General features: G+C 44.2%; 1 long non-coding RNA gene across 1 annotated transcript in view; it reads left to right on the plus strand.

Moving 5' to 3' along the window:
• LOC308623786 overlaps window positions 1–11676 on the plus strand; it is a 99098-nt gene extending 87422 nt beyond the window's left edge. Inside the window, exon 3 of the long non-coding RNA XR_014016884.1 lies at window positions 11606–11676. This is a non-coding gene — a long non-coding RNA (uncharacterized lncRNA). The remainder of the gene's footprint in view (window positions 1–11605) is intronic.
• Window positions 11677–15071: the final 3395 nt, after the last annotated feature.

A 15071-nucleotide genomic window follows, 5' to 3' on the forward strand; every position in this document is an offset into this window, starting at 1 on the left:
TACATAGAGTAAGAATATATTTAAGATATAGTTATAATATCATAATTTATAATACTTAGAGGAAGTAATTCACTGTGGAGCCAGGAGACCTGGATTCACATCCCTGGTCTTTCTTTAACTATCTGTGTGTATTTGGGCTACTTTCTTGCTCTCTCTTTGCCCCCTTGTTTTCTCTGCTACATGAAGATAATTACGCCCACCCTGAAGGGCTTCTTGGTGCTATAGCACAGAGGAGGTGGTCATGAGCTGCTAGGCATTCCCCCCACCCCCTTTTTTTTGGTCCGTGCCAAGAGGGATGGGCATGTGGGATCTTAGTTCCCCAAACAGGTATCAAGCTTGCACCCCCCTGCAGTGGAAGCTCAGGTGTCTTAACCACTGGACCGCCAGGGAAGTTCCTCCCCCTTTCGTCCCATTAATTGTTTGTGGGCTGGAAAGAGCTTTGCAGGTGGTCTTGTATGCTCTCTTCCAGGCTGGGAAACATTGACTCGGCGTGCATTCATTATTTCAGACTTGTTTCGTTTATTTATTCATTTACTCGTTCATTAGTCGTAAAGAATTCCCCTGCCTCCCATGCTTGGGGAAGGGAAGGCTGGTTTTGGTGAGTTGGTAGGGTTTATTTTATTTTTTTTAATTTAGTTCATTTTTGAACAACAAAAGAGAGAAGAAGACACAAAGTGTACTTGTAGAGTTAAAGAATATTTTGCTTTTTGTTAACACAATTGTACACATATTAATTACAGAATGTAAAGACTTCGTTAAGAGCGACCATAGCTTGGGAGCAAAATGGGAGAGTTTTGGACAAAACTGTTAGGTGACTATCTTGGGGGCACAGGTTGGGTAGGGTAAATGTGAAAGTTATTGGTGCTTTTGTTTTCTTTTTGTTTTTCTGTTTTCTCAAGTTTTTTGCTTCGTGTGTGTGAGTTGAGATTAGAAGTAAAGCTATTAAGAAATGTAGTTTTGTTGAACTACTTTGAGGATAGAGGTCAGCAGAAAAGATTCTTCATGAGTTCAAGCTGTTTTGTTTTGAAAAACAAAGAGGTCCTCCCAGGAAGTATTTACTTAGAGACTGCGAGAAGCAGTCATTTTTCTTTGAAATCATCATTTTATACTTTTCCTTTTAGATTACAGTTTGTTGTCTGTGTCAGATTATTTTCTTTTTTCTGGTTGTCATATTGTGAGCATTTTCTCATATTATTGGGGCACATTCTTTGGAAGCATTTAAGATGGCTTCGTGGTATTCCATTACATAGCATCCTTAGTTAACTATTGCCTTATTGCTGGACATTTATGTTGTTTCCTGCCATTTTGCTCTTATAAATAACAGTCAGAAATATCTCTGTGCATCAAAAGTTATGTGCCTCTTTGAGGATTCCTTTGGGGTGAATTTTGAGAAATGAAATGCAGAATCGAGAACAACCCGTTTAAGGGTCTTATGCATAGTGCCCTATGGGCAGCTGTGTATCAGGGTCTCCATGCTTAGGGGGCTTCTTAGCCTTGCATTTGGCTCAAGAATACTCAGCCATCTGGAGAGAAGCTGGTAGAGGGGAAATGCCTCTGGATTCCTGGCCTCAAGTCATCACCTACTGTGTAACTTTAGGCAAGAAGCTTCACTGCTCTGAGTCTCACTTTCCTCATGTACAAGGTTAGAACAATGGCATCGCTCCCCCCGCCCCATTGTTCTTGAGCTCAGGAATCATCTGCTATCATCCTGCAGTTGTGCTAGGGCCTTTGCATAGCTCCTAACATGTAAATGTGGAAATGAATATGGGATAATATATGGGAAGTGATGTATGGGAAAGAGTTTGGTAAACTGGGTTTCCTTGTCTCTAAGAAACAGTTGCTGAAGCTTTGGGAACCAGCAAACAGTAAATGGTGTCACTTAATGAGAATGGGAAGTGTGGATTCTGATAGGACCATTCAATTTAGGGCTTATTGTTTAAAATAACTAAAGCTTGACTTTAAATCGCCACGTTAAGAAATAATAAATATTTGACTTGGAACTTTTATTTGATTTTAGACTCTTGTCTTTCCCAACCAGGGAAGAGGACTCTAGGAGCACCCCTTTTTCCCTTCTCTGTCTGGGGTTCTCTGATGTCACTTGAGGGCATTTGGGGATGGCACAGCATTTCACCTGAAATTTGAAACTTTCATTTTCCTGCTGATTGGAGGCACACTGATGTCTGGCATTTGTTTTCCTTTCTCTTTCTCCTGTTTCCTCAGCTAACAAGGGATAAGAATCACCCCAAATCCCATGATCCAGAAGTAGTTAGAGCTAGTATTTTGAGATCCTTCCTTCCTGATTGAATTCAGGTGTATTCAGGCAGAATATGTTAACAGAATTGGGTTTCACGGTATATATTTTATAACTTGATTTTTTCTATTAATATTATATTATGAACATTTTATTATATCAATACATGTTCTTCAATAATATGATTTTCCATGGTTGTAGAGTTTTACATACTCTAATTTATTCAACCAAGTCCATATTGTTAGACGTTCAATTTCCCAACTTTTCACTTTAATAAATAATGCCACAGTGAATATTCTAGTAGAAGAATAGCTGTAGGTATATCAGTGGCAATACTGAGTCAAAGGGCAAGGATATTCACCACTCCTTGCTACTTATTCCAAACTGCCTTCCAGATACAATGAACATCTTGACCCAGATCAGCTGTAATAAGTATGCCTGTTCCATCAAATGTACATTTACACTTGATACGACCTTAAAAAATACTTCTTCCAAATTTGATGTGAAAAATACTTAAAATTGTATTTTTCCTTCTGATCCCAGTGTGGTTGCAGAGTTTTCCCATGTCGATGGCTCTGTGGTGTCCCATGCCTGACTGTGTCTCTCTGTGCCTCCTGGTCCACCCTCCAGTCTTCTCTCTTCTCTCTACCCCTGGGAGGTGACCTGTGGAAAGTTTACCAACGGGCCCCCCTCCCTGTCTCTTCTCTTGGGTTTGACCAGTGGTCAGTGCAGAGCCCCAGCAAGAGACGGGATGGGTGGGAGAGGAGAGCAAGGTCAGGGTGTTTGTTGTCCCGACTCCCTCCCTCTCTATATGGTCAGCTGTGACACAGATCCAGTCTCTTGGGTGCCCAAGGTGGAGTGTTCTACATTGCATTTCCTTCCATGTTCTGGGACCCACTCACTCCTTGGCCCCTTAGTTCCTTGGTCCCTTAGGATCTGGATGGCTCCACCTTTGTTGGAGGTTCCTGCACTGTCCCTTGAGGTTTGGAATGAATTCCTTGGTAAAGAAGGCCTCCTTGGATTGTTCTTGAGTGTTGCATCTGTTTCCTGTTGGGACCCTGCCTGATAAGAATGATCTGATTAGTAATTGCAACAGATTGTGAATGATGACAGGTCATCATCCCATGTTACAAGCCAGGAAGTTTAGGCTCAGGGAGACCCAGAGTCTAACCTCTACTGAGTCTTCTGGTTGCACTGATAGAGGATGAAAGGTGGTGAGATTGCATTACCTGGGATTCTTCAAGAAAGGTAATTTCTAGCATTTAACTGTGATCCACTGTTCAAGCAAGATCATTAATGCTTTGCTTGGTATTCCAGATGCTTCTTTTTGTTTGTGTAGCTGGCGCACACAGGATACAGCACAGACTTGGTTGTCAGACAGGCTGTGCTTACATCCCAGCTCTTCCGCGTCCTGGCTGAATGGCGCTGAGCAAATTACTTCATCTTGGTAAGCCTCAGTGGCCTTATATGAGAAACGGGTGTAATAATAGTAGCTGCCTGAGAGGTTGTCATTTCATCCTTGTTGGTGCTTTCCACTCTTGTGTGAGAGGTTTAAAGGAGATAAGACATCCAGAGGGGTTAGTAGGAAGTGCTCAAAAATGTAGATGCAATCGTTCTAGATAACAATCACATTACTTTTATTTCCCATTCAGTTAAGTTATTGTACCTGCCAAAGGAGAGAGGTTTGGGGCCTTTGCCTTGCTAGATTGCACAGCTAGAGTTTTAATTCTAACTCTGCTCCCAGAGCACCATAGACTGTATCTAAGTCATTTGACTTCTGATGTTTCTTCATGCTTAAACTGGATGGGGACTCATGGGCCACTCCACATAGCTTCCTGTCCACGTTCAAGAATCACGTGTAGTTCAGGATCTGGGTCTCCTCTGTAATATCCCCAAGGACTGGTTATATAGTTTCTCTCTGGAAATGTCCTGCATTTCTTACAGATCGCCAGCTTCCATGTTTGCATAGTTTTCAAAGAAGAGGATTCATTTCGTTAAGTAGATCTCTGTCTTCTTTGGCTCTGATTCAGGGTTTCCCAGCCTCAGCACTCTTGCCATTTGGGTCTGGATCATTCCATATTGGGAGGGGGCACCCTGTGCATGGTGGGCTGGCTTCTGTGGACTCCATGCCAGTAGCATGCCCCCAGTTGTGACCACCAGAAATGTCTCCAGACCTTGGCAAATGTCTTGTGATGGGCAAAATCATTCCAGGTGACAACCACTACTTAAACATCCGCACATTTTCCCACTGTTCCCTCTAGAGCCTTTGAAGCTTTGGGCCACTTTTACCAGTGGGGACGGTCTCACCTCCATTCATTCTCATTTGCCAGTGGTTTGCTAATGGTGTGGGAAGGTCTTTAGAGCTGATCGCATTTGGGCGTATTCCGGGTATGAAATAAGAGGAGGGGAACAGGATGAAATAAGACATCTCCTTCCCTTGCAGCCCATGATCATACTAGGCTTTTATTTTCTTTTAGTTATTTATTTTTAACCACCTCAACACATCTCTGATTCTCACTCTACCCCTGGTCAGTGCTGACTCCTGAGGACTGTGACCAGGAAATGAACATGACAGCCATGACCTCACTTCGAGTCCCCAAAGACATAGCCAAGGTCATAAGCTCCAAGAGGGCAGGTGTTGTTGCCTTTTTTTTTGCTTCCTTGTAAATCTCAAGTGTTGAGGGTTGTGGCAGGCACACAGTAGATGCTCAGTGTATGTTGTTGAATGTGTCAAGGGTTCTGAGACCACCCTCAGGTTTGCTGATTCGCTGGAAGGAGCCACAGAAGTCAGAAAAGTTGTTATGCTCAAGGGTGTGGTTTATTGCAGAGAAAGGATACAAATAAGCAAAGGAAAAAGTGACATAAGGTGGAGTCCAGGAGAGAGTGGGCATCAGCTTTCCTCTCCCAGTGGGGTCATAGGGACAATGCTTAATTCTCTTAGCAACAATATGTGACAACATGTATGAGGTATTGCCAACCAGGGAAGCTCGCCCAAGCTTTGGTGTCCAGGGTTTTTATCAGGGCTCATTCACCTAGGCGTGGATCACCCACGTGACTGACCTTAGCTACTCAGTCTCCAGGACCCCTTAGAGGTCAAACTGCTGCAGTGTGGCCCAGGGTCCCAGGTCAGCAAAAGCAGGCCTTCACCATAGATCTCATTGTTAGCATAAAGTATCAGGAATGGCCCAAGGCCCCAGTGGTACAAAGACATACTTATTAGGCAGGATATTCCAAGCACTTAGAGATTATCTCCCAGGAGCAGTCAAGGGCCAGTCCTTGCTTTGCACTGCACAGGGTTTGAGGATCCCATGCTCTCTGAGTTTACTGCACAGGCCAAGATCGTAAGCTCCAAGAAGGCTCTGAACTTTACCTCTTTTCCACCCCTATAAACCCCAAGTGTTTAGGACGATGCCAGGTACATGGTACATGCTTGTAGTGAGATTGTCCAGAGAAACAGAACCAGCAGGAAAACCAATACTTAGGTTAAGCAGTTGGCTCATGTGATTGGAGAGACTTGGCAAATCCAAAATCTGTGGGATAGACCAGAAGGCTGGAAACCCAGGGAAGAGTTGCAGTTGAAGCTCGAAGACCACTTGTTGGTAGAATTTCCTATCTTGGGGGAGGTCAGTCTTTTTCTCAAAGCCTTCAACTGACTGCATAAGGCCCATCCACATTAGAGCAGTGGAACTTAAATTCACTGATTTAAATATTAACCCCATCCAAAAAATACCTTCACAGAAGCATCTAGAATAGTGTTTGACCAAATATATGGGTACCATGGCCCCGCCAGGCTGACACATAAAAATATCCATTACAGCGCTCAATGAACATTGTTGAAGAACCGTAGAACCATTAGGATTGGAAGAGAGACCAGTACAGTCCGGACCAGAATCCAGCTTCCTAATTCTATTTACCTCTCTCTCTCCCAGCTCTTCTTTTCATGTACAGACAATTGCATGTCAGAGGTTCTGCTTCCCTTTGCCCCCAGGGTTGAGGCCACATCTGGAACTACTCAGTATTTCTCTTTCACCCCAGCCTCATTTGTTCCTTTCTACTTAAATCATCTTCTGGAATCTTCCCCATCCTAGCTCAGAGCAACCTCATTATTGGACTGTGTGATAGATTTTTAGGGAAATGACACCTTCTTTTCTTAGAAACAAGTTGATAGTGGTAAGAATGTTTTTCTTGTCCCCTTGGGAAGAAAAAGGCATCAAATAAAAACAGTGATTTTTCTCTGTATCTGAATCAGACAGTTTATCCCTCAGGTTAATCTGAAGGAGGAAAAATAGCCAATATTTTCAGCCAGGGTAATTCACAGTGAATAAGCCAGGAACATATTCCAATTGATAACAGAAATTAATTCAGTATTTCATGCAGGAGAGTTCATATCAAATGTGGTCCCATGTGTTGAATTGGAACTATAACAATTTCCTCTTCCCTACTACAAAAAAAAAACATTCCATAGTGAGGTTATTGTGATTGCCCTGCCTTTTATCAATTTATCTCATAAAGAAATACTTAGCATTTTGTGTGGTATTGTTTTCTTGAAACCCTCAGGCCGATATTCTTGGGGACATTCAAACCAATAGATCTTTTCCTAGTTTACAAAAAAATTTAGAAATTAACATTTTTTCATTGATTGAAGGAGATGACTCCAAGTGGTGTTCTGAAATCATGCTTGCTGCTGCAGCTGCTAAAAAACTTTCTTTTGGGGTCAGGCAGTGCTCACCAGTGATAGCCACGGCCAGAGCATGGAGCACTGGGAAGGCAGCAGAGCTTTGGGACCACAGGGCAGTAGTGATTGACCTTGGCACAGTGATTGGAAAGGTCAGAAGGTCATGAGTAGTGGTCTCTACCTCCTGGTTCACTAGGAGCTGTCTTGGTTTATGCTTCCTATCCTGCTTTAGCTGGGATAGCCCACACATCTCTGATTCCTGGACTAAGCCTAGTGATATTCTAACTCGAGGCCCTTGCATATGCTATTCCTTCAGCTTGCATTTGTTCTTCTCGTATATATGGGCATGGCTGGCTCCTTTATATCCTCAGGTCTTAGGTCAAATAGTCATCTCCTCAGAGATGCTTCTCAATTGTCTATCATGTAATGTTTGTTTTTCCTTCTGCTATGGTCTGAGTGTTTGTGTTCCCCCAAATTCATGTGTTGAAATCCTAACCTCCAAAGGTGATGGTATTAGTAAGTGGGGCCTTTGGGAGGTGATTAGGTCGTATGGGTGGAGCCTTCATCAATGGGATTACTGCCGTTATTAAAAGATCCCACAGAGCTCCTGTCCTTCCACCATTTGAGGACACAGTGAGAAGACTCTGGCTGTGAACCAGAAAGAAGGCCTGTATCAGAGTGTTACCGTATTGGCACCTTGATCTTGGACGTCTAGCCTCCGGAAATGAGAAAATGAATGTCTGTTGTTTGTAAGCTACCCAGTCTGTGATATTTTGTTATAGCAGCTTGAATGGACTAAGACACTTTCGTAGCATTATTACAAGGTCAGTTCTCTTGTGTGTTTATCTTTTTGTTTATTTTCTGACCCTCCCCACCCAAGGTGCCCCAATTATCTGGAACTATGCCAGGCTAATAGTAGGCTCTCAGTGATATGTTGCATAAATTAAAAAATGAATGAATGAACTGGAAGGTACTGTATGAGTAGTTAGTAGAATACTAGCACTAGTAATAGATAAACTTTCAATCGCAGTGGCTTAATACAATAGAAATTGAGTTTTTGCTAATGTCAAGTCCAATAAGTGATGGTGGCGTGGCAGTGCAGAGAGTGAGGGCAGAATCTCTGTTCCACAGAGTCATTCAGGGATCCAGGCTGACAAAGGTTGTCCTACCTTGGATGTTCCACAGGCATTGACATCCAACCAGTAGAAGGGGGCAGAGACAGAGCCTGGAGGCTTGTGCAGGAAGTAAGGTTTTGTAGTCTGGAAGTAGTGTACATCACTTCTTTCTTTGGTTAGCACATGATGACCTTGTATGACCCTGTCTAAAGGGCCTAGAAACACAGTGGGCAACTACTTCCCAGTGACTCCTCTATGAAGGGGAGCATGAACTTGTGGCAGGTAGCTAGTCACTTCTGCCTCTAGTAAGGTGGCCTTCAGTAGCCGAGTGCCACCACCACTCATTATATTGGGAGCTCCATGAAGGCAGAGATGGTCTCTTTCATCAACTTGAGCTGAGGGCCTAGCGCAGTCCATAGTTGAATGACAAACCAACCACCTCTTGATCACCAACTGTATTTGGGGCACAAGGTCAGACCCAGAGCTTGCCACGGTAGGAACACATAGGAAGAATTCCACAAAGACTTAGAATCAACAAAGAATCCTTTGTCCTTCGAAGGTAGACCAACCCCCAACTCCATTACAAACTCCATAAAAAGCAGAAGATGGCCGAGCAAGTTCTGAAGTGACTTTCTCCACCCCTGAAGAGCAGGATACAACAAAAGCCTCCGAGTGTAAAATACATCAGTTCAAAAGCTGTGCAAAGAAATGGCTTCTCACCCTCCTTTTTGGATCTTTCATTGTATTTTGCTCCTTGGAGAGCAGCGGAAACCACTTCGGAGCATGATCTTTCTTCTTTCCGTTTCTTCTCTGACATGGAAAGTGAATTTCTCTTCTACTTCTTCCTTGACCTCATGTTCTGTTCCATTATATGCGCTGCAGTGGAAATAAAAAAGAGGGTCAGACTGAGTCACCCAGCACATTTTTAAACTCTCGTAGTTTAGAAAAGCAGGAAGTCCTTGAATGGAGACCATCGGATGGAGTTCTAACACCCTTTTATGGGGAATAGGATTCTTCACAGGGCTACAGACCTCTGTCTTTTACACTAGTGTCCTTTAGCTCATAAAGGGGAAAGTCACCTTGGCCACCATTAATACGCAGACAGGCTTTCACTCTTTTCCTCCTCATCGCTGTGATGAAGTTTTGCTGAGCTCCTCCATGGAGCGAGCAGAGTGGGAAGGAACATTTGTCCTGTGAGACAGCGGAACTTTCAGTGGCTGGCGTAGAAGGGAATATCCGGATACCGTTCTGGAAATTGGACGTCATATGTGTATCTGGCTCTGTTCTTGATACTGAGGATACGGAAGAGGGAAATCACATTCCCATGGCATGTGCCCATCCTCCTTTCATTTCCTCTTTTCTTTCATTGTTTCCATGGCCACAGCAGATATATGCTCCTTAACTTGTATTGTCCCCTGTGTGTCATAATGGTGCTGTCCCTCAACATGCCTTACAATTTACCAAGGACTTTCACCCAAGGTATGTTTTAGGAACACTTTGAAAACTTCAAGTGCTGTGCAGACATGTGTAAGAATTCCACGTTCTTAAGACGAGTCAGTTGGCCAAGAAGCAATGTGTCCAAGGGCATCATTATTTCTTAACATTTCTGTTATTTCCTTATTTTTACCTTCATAAAGAAAACCCCAAAGGTAGCCCCAAGCAGATATTCTCCGATGGTACGTCCCAGTATCTTGAGTGATAGTTCACAGGTGAGAAACTGTGGGCTGGGTGAATTGCCTGTGCTCTGGAGCTATTGGGTGGACGTTAACCCCTCTCCCTCTCCTCATGGAAATTCTGTTGGTTGGGCTCAGCATTAAAGGTTACACGGAGGAAACTCTCTTATCTCTGCTGCAAACATTCCTGAGGTATTTTGTTGTGGTGACTGACCCCTCCCTGAAAGAAAGGCAGCATGGCGTATGGACGGTGCCCAGACTGTGGGGACAGATTCAGGTTTCAGTTGGGGTCCCTCCATATAAGGTTGGTTGGCTCATCTTATTGCTCCAAGCCTTACCCACACCCCCTGGAAAATGCTGATGAACTACCTCTTTTCATCTTACAAAAATTAGAAATAATGGTGGTAAGGTGGTCATCCCAGTAGCTCACGGACACCACAAACTTCTTTTTTTTCTTCTCCTACTAGAATCTAACCAATATTTTTTTTTTTATTGAAGATTTACAGTGTTGTTTTAATTTCTTCTGTACAGCAAGGTGACTCAGTTATACATATATATACATTGTTTTTTAAATATTCTTTTCCATTATGGTTTATCATAGAATATTGAATATAGTTTTCTGTGCTATACAGTAGGACCTTGTGTTTATCCATTCCATATATAAAAGCTCACATCCGCTTACCCCAGCCTCCACCCCCACCCCTCCCCCACCCCCTCCCCCTTGGCAACCACAAGTCTGCTCTGTATGTCTATGATTCTGTTTCTGTTTCATAGATAGGTTCATTTGTGTCATATTTTAGATTCCACATATGAGTGATATCGTATGGTATTTATCTTTCTCTGTCTGACTTACTTCACTTAGTATGATCATCTCTAGTTGCATCCATGTTGCTGCTAATGGCATTATTTCATTCTTTTTTATGGCTGAGTAGTATTCCGTTATATATATGTATCACGTCTTCTTTATCCATGCATCTGTTGATGGACATTAAGGTTGGTTCCATGTCTTGGCTATTGTGAATAGTGCTGCTGTGAGCATAGGGGTGCATGTGTCTTTTTGAATTAGTTTTGTCTGGGTGTATGCTCAGGAGTGGGATTGCTGGATCATATGGTAATTCTATTTTTAGTTTACTGAGGAACCTCCATTCTGTTTTTCATAGTGGTTGCACCAGCTTACATTCCCACCAGCCATGTAGGAGGGTTCCCTTTTCTTCACACCCTCTCCAGCATTTGTCATTTGTAGACTTTTTAATGATGGCCATTCTGACTGGGCGGACACTGAAAACTTAGTGGCATCAATCAATAGCTGTGTCATTGTGCCCATGGTTTCTGGGGGTCAGGGACTTTGATGGAGTATGGCACGTGGCTTATCTCTGAGCCAGGATGTCTGGGTCTCAGCTGGGAAGACTCCACTGGCTGGCGGTGGGGATCTTCTGAGGTTTCCTCACTCACCTGTGTGGTGCCTGGCTGGGGTAACTCCCAGCCTGGGGTCAGCTGGGGCTCTCGACAGGGAACATCCAGATGTCATCTCCGTGTGGCTTACTGCATTTTCAGAGGAAGTGCCCTGACAACCAGCATGTCAAGGGAACCAGACAGAACTGCACTACCTTTTATGAGCTAGTGAAAGTCATAAAAAGTGAAATCACATAATATTACTCTTGTCACGATGATGACAACATATCCATTAAGAGGCAGTGGTATCATTGAAAAGAAAAAAGTCCTGCTAGAGATGCTTTTTTTATTAAAAAAAAATCTCATTTCACAGATGGCAGGCCTCAAATAATTTAAATCCTTTTTGAAAAATTGTGAACTATTACCAGCACAAAAGGTGCACACATATTAATATTCCGCTTAATAAATTGTTATTAAGCAAACCCCTGTGTAATTACAGGGCAAGAAACCAATAGCCAGACTCAGAGCCCCCAGGACACCCATATCAGTGACAGCTCCTCTCTGCACCATGAATGTGTCCACAAGGCCACCTTCTCTGGTAAGTCACTGGCTATGTTTTACCTGTTTTTGAACTCTGTATAAATGAGCTAATATTGTATGTGTTCATTTGTGGTTGGCTTTTTTTTTTCTTCTTCTCGATATTAGGTTTGTGAACTCTGTCCATGCTTTGTGTGTAGTTGTGGCTTATGTCATTGGCGTAGAATATTCCATTGTATGAACATTTATCCATTCCACTGTTAATGGACACATGGATTGTTTCCAGTCATTTCCAGCAAGGCATGCTGCTATGCACAGTCTTAAATGTGTATTTCGTTGCATCTGGGCATGCATGTCTCCAAGGTATCACCTAGGAGGGTATGAGTGGACAGTGACAGTCTGTTTTCTAAAGTGACTGTACCATTTCATGCTCCTGGAGCCACACAAGAGAGTGCTGTTGGTCGAATCTTCATCAACACTTGGTGTTACTAGTCTTTTTCATTAGTTTTTTTTTTTTTTTTGCCTCAGGTTTTATCTTGTTCTTTCCTTTGCGACATAGTCCTCTGTTTTTTTTATTTTGTTTGACTCTCTGTGTTAGTGTCTATGCATTAGATGAAACAGCTACTTCTTGCAGTCTTGAAGGAGACGCCTCATATAGGAGCTAAAACTTACCACTCAGCCGTGTCGTAGCTCTTTGTTGTCTCTTGCATCTTTGTGACTGTCCTAGCGGCCTCTTTTATTTATTTATTAAAAAATTTTTTTTTTTTTTTGCAGTACGCGGGCCTCTCACTGCTGCGGCCTCTCGCATTGTGGAGCACAGGCTCCAGACGCGCAGGCTCAGCAGCCGTGGCTCACGGGCCCAGCCGCTCCATGGCATGTGGGATCTTCCTGGACCAGGGCACGAACCCGCGTCCCCTGCATCAGCAGGCGGACTGTCAACCACTGTGCCACCAGGGAAGCCCAGCCTCTTTTATTTTTATCAGCTCCCAGTAATCCAGGGTATGCTAAGACCTGTCCGTGTCCCAGAGGGAGGGATCTTAGCACCTAGATTCAGGCTGATTGGAAGTCAGATCCCCAGGCAGCAGATTTTAAAGTATGCACATATATACAGTCCTGTGGGATTGCAAGAGTAAGCCCCACTGGCCACCACATCTGATGATCTGGATGTGTTCCCTGGATGACAGTCGCAAAAATCAGGGCTCCAGACAAGTGTCTAGGCCCTAAGTGTCTAAGAGATACTGGGTGAGCTGTCGTGGGGCAGAGGGACAGTGCAGAGATGGCAGCCCCCTGCCTACACTCCCTGGGGCATGTCCGTAGCCTCTGTACATGTGCCAGACCTGAAGCCTGCCCCCCAGGCTGTGGCTCCAGAACAAACAGAAAGGCTTTTCTTCACAGAAAGATGCAGTATATGTTTGAGTCAGCTGTCTCTGCTGAACCCTGGGGTAGTGACTAGCCAAGCACTGTCTCTCCGATTGTTACAGTTCCGAGGGGCCCAGGAGTGCAAGCCCCCATGGCCACTAGAGCCAGGAGTTCAAGGGCCAACCCCTGGGCAGCAGCTGCAGAACCCAGGCAGCAGACACATGTAAAGCTCCCCTCTGGGACCTCCTGGTGTCGTGGAGCTGGCAGAGGGGGAATGTGAAGCTGGTGCCCGCTGGTTGGAGGGTAAGGATGATGCTGGCCGAGAGAGAGAAGAAAAAAATCTAGAATAAAAACAACAAAAAATGGCACCCAGTGACTTTAGCAAGGTAGAGGGAAAGTAGGACAAGGCATCCATCAACTCCTCTGTCTCTGGAGAGTATCCCAACAGGCCCCTGTCTCTCAGGCTGATGCTTCAAGATGAGGAAACGATTCTTTTTCACATGAAGTCTGGGCACTTCTCCAGTGGCTGTTTCCGTGCTGGGCCCCGGGGTGGGTGAGTCTATGCCAGCCCTTTAGAGGCGGTTCTCAGTTCATGACAGGCCTTTGGGTCTCCTGGATGTGAGCCCTGTTGGTTTTCAAAGCCAGATGTTTTGCGATGTCTGGCCAGATGTCTCTCAGGTGCAGATCTTAAGGGTTGGGGTGCCTGATGTGGGTACAGACCATCTGTTCCTTGGGGAGAAGCTCTGGGTTTGTGAGTTCTCCCCTGATTCTGGGTCATCCAGCCTGGGATGGAGGTTAGGGTGAGATTATGTCCCAGCCTTTCCTACATGCTTGATGTGGGTCTTCCCTTGTTTGCCTGATGTGAAGGGCTGCTCCACTGGTTTTCAGGTCTTTTTCAGAGGAAATTGTTCCATCCGTAGCTGCAGATTTGGTGTGTCCGTGGGAGGAGGTGACTTCACGATCCTCTTACGTCACTGTCTTGGACCACTTCTAGCCTTTAGAATTTTTGCCATTCTAGTGAGCGTGTAGTGGTGCATCACTGTGATGTTTATTTGTATTTGTCAGATTCCTAATGAAGTTGATCATATTTTCATATGTTTCTTGGCCATTTGGGCATACTTTTTTTGGTGAAATGCTTGTTCTTGTCCTTTTTCATTTTTCTTTTTCACTTGTCTTTCCCTTATTGGTATCTGGGGTTCTTTATGTATTATAGGTTGTGATATTGTGATTGATAATAAGAGTTATATATTGGGTCTTTGTCCCTGTTTCTGGCAGAGAGCTCCTAAAACTCTTAGAATTTCCTAAGTGATGAGAACAACAAAGATGCCATTTTTAGTGCTAATAAGGTGAGTTTTGGACCATACCTAAGGAAGGGACTGGCTGTCAGGGAACCCAACCATGTGATGGGAGGGTTGGAACTTTCAGTCCCAGCCCCTGACCTCTGGGGAGGGGAGAGGAGCTGGGGGTTGATTCATTTGCCAATGGCCAGTGATTTAATCAATCGTGGCTATGTCTTGGAGCCTCCATTAATCTCCCAAAGGACTGGGTTTGGAGAGCTTCTGGGTTGGTGAATATGTGGAGGTCTGGGGAGAGTGGTGTGCCCTGAGAGGGCATGGAAGCTCCCTGCTGTATCCCCCATACCTTGCTCTATGCATTTCTTCCATCTGGCTGTTCCTGAATTATATCTTTTTGTAACAAACGAGTGATCTAGTAAGTGAAATATTTCTCTGAGTTTTGTGAGTCACTCTAGAAAATTGGTTGAACCCACTGAGGAGGTCATGGGAACTTCTGGTTTATAGCCAGTCATCCAGAAGCACAGGTGATAACCTGGGCTTATGACTGGCATCTGAAGTTGGAGGGGGGACAGTCTTGTAGGACTGAGCCCTTAACCTGTGGAATCTGATGCTATCTCTGGGTAGACAGTGTCAGAGCTGAGTTAAATTGTAGAACACCGCACTGGTGTTGTGGAACTGCTTGTTGGTGTGGGGAGAAAAACACATGCACATTGGAATTGGTTCCAGAACTCTTTCATGGGTATATGGCCTTTGTTAGTTATATAAGTGGCAAAT

The sequence above is a fragment of the Mesoplodon bidens genome (assembly GCF_964165515.1).
Source record: "Mesoplodon bidens genome assembly, chromosome: 10".
Classification (NCBI taxonomy): Eukaryota; Metazoa; Chordata; class Mammalia; order Artiodactyla; family Ziphiidae; genus Mesoplodon; species Mesoplodon bidens.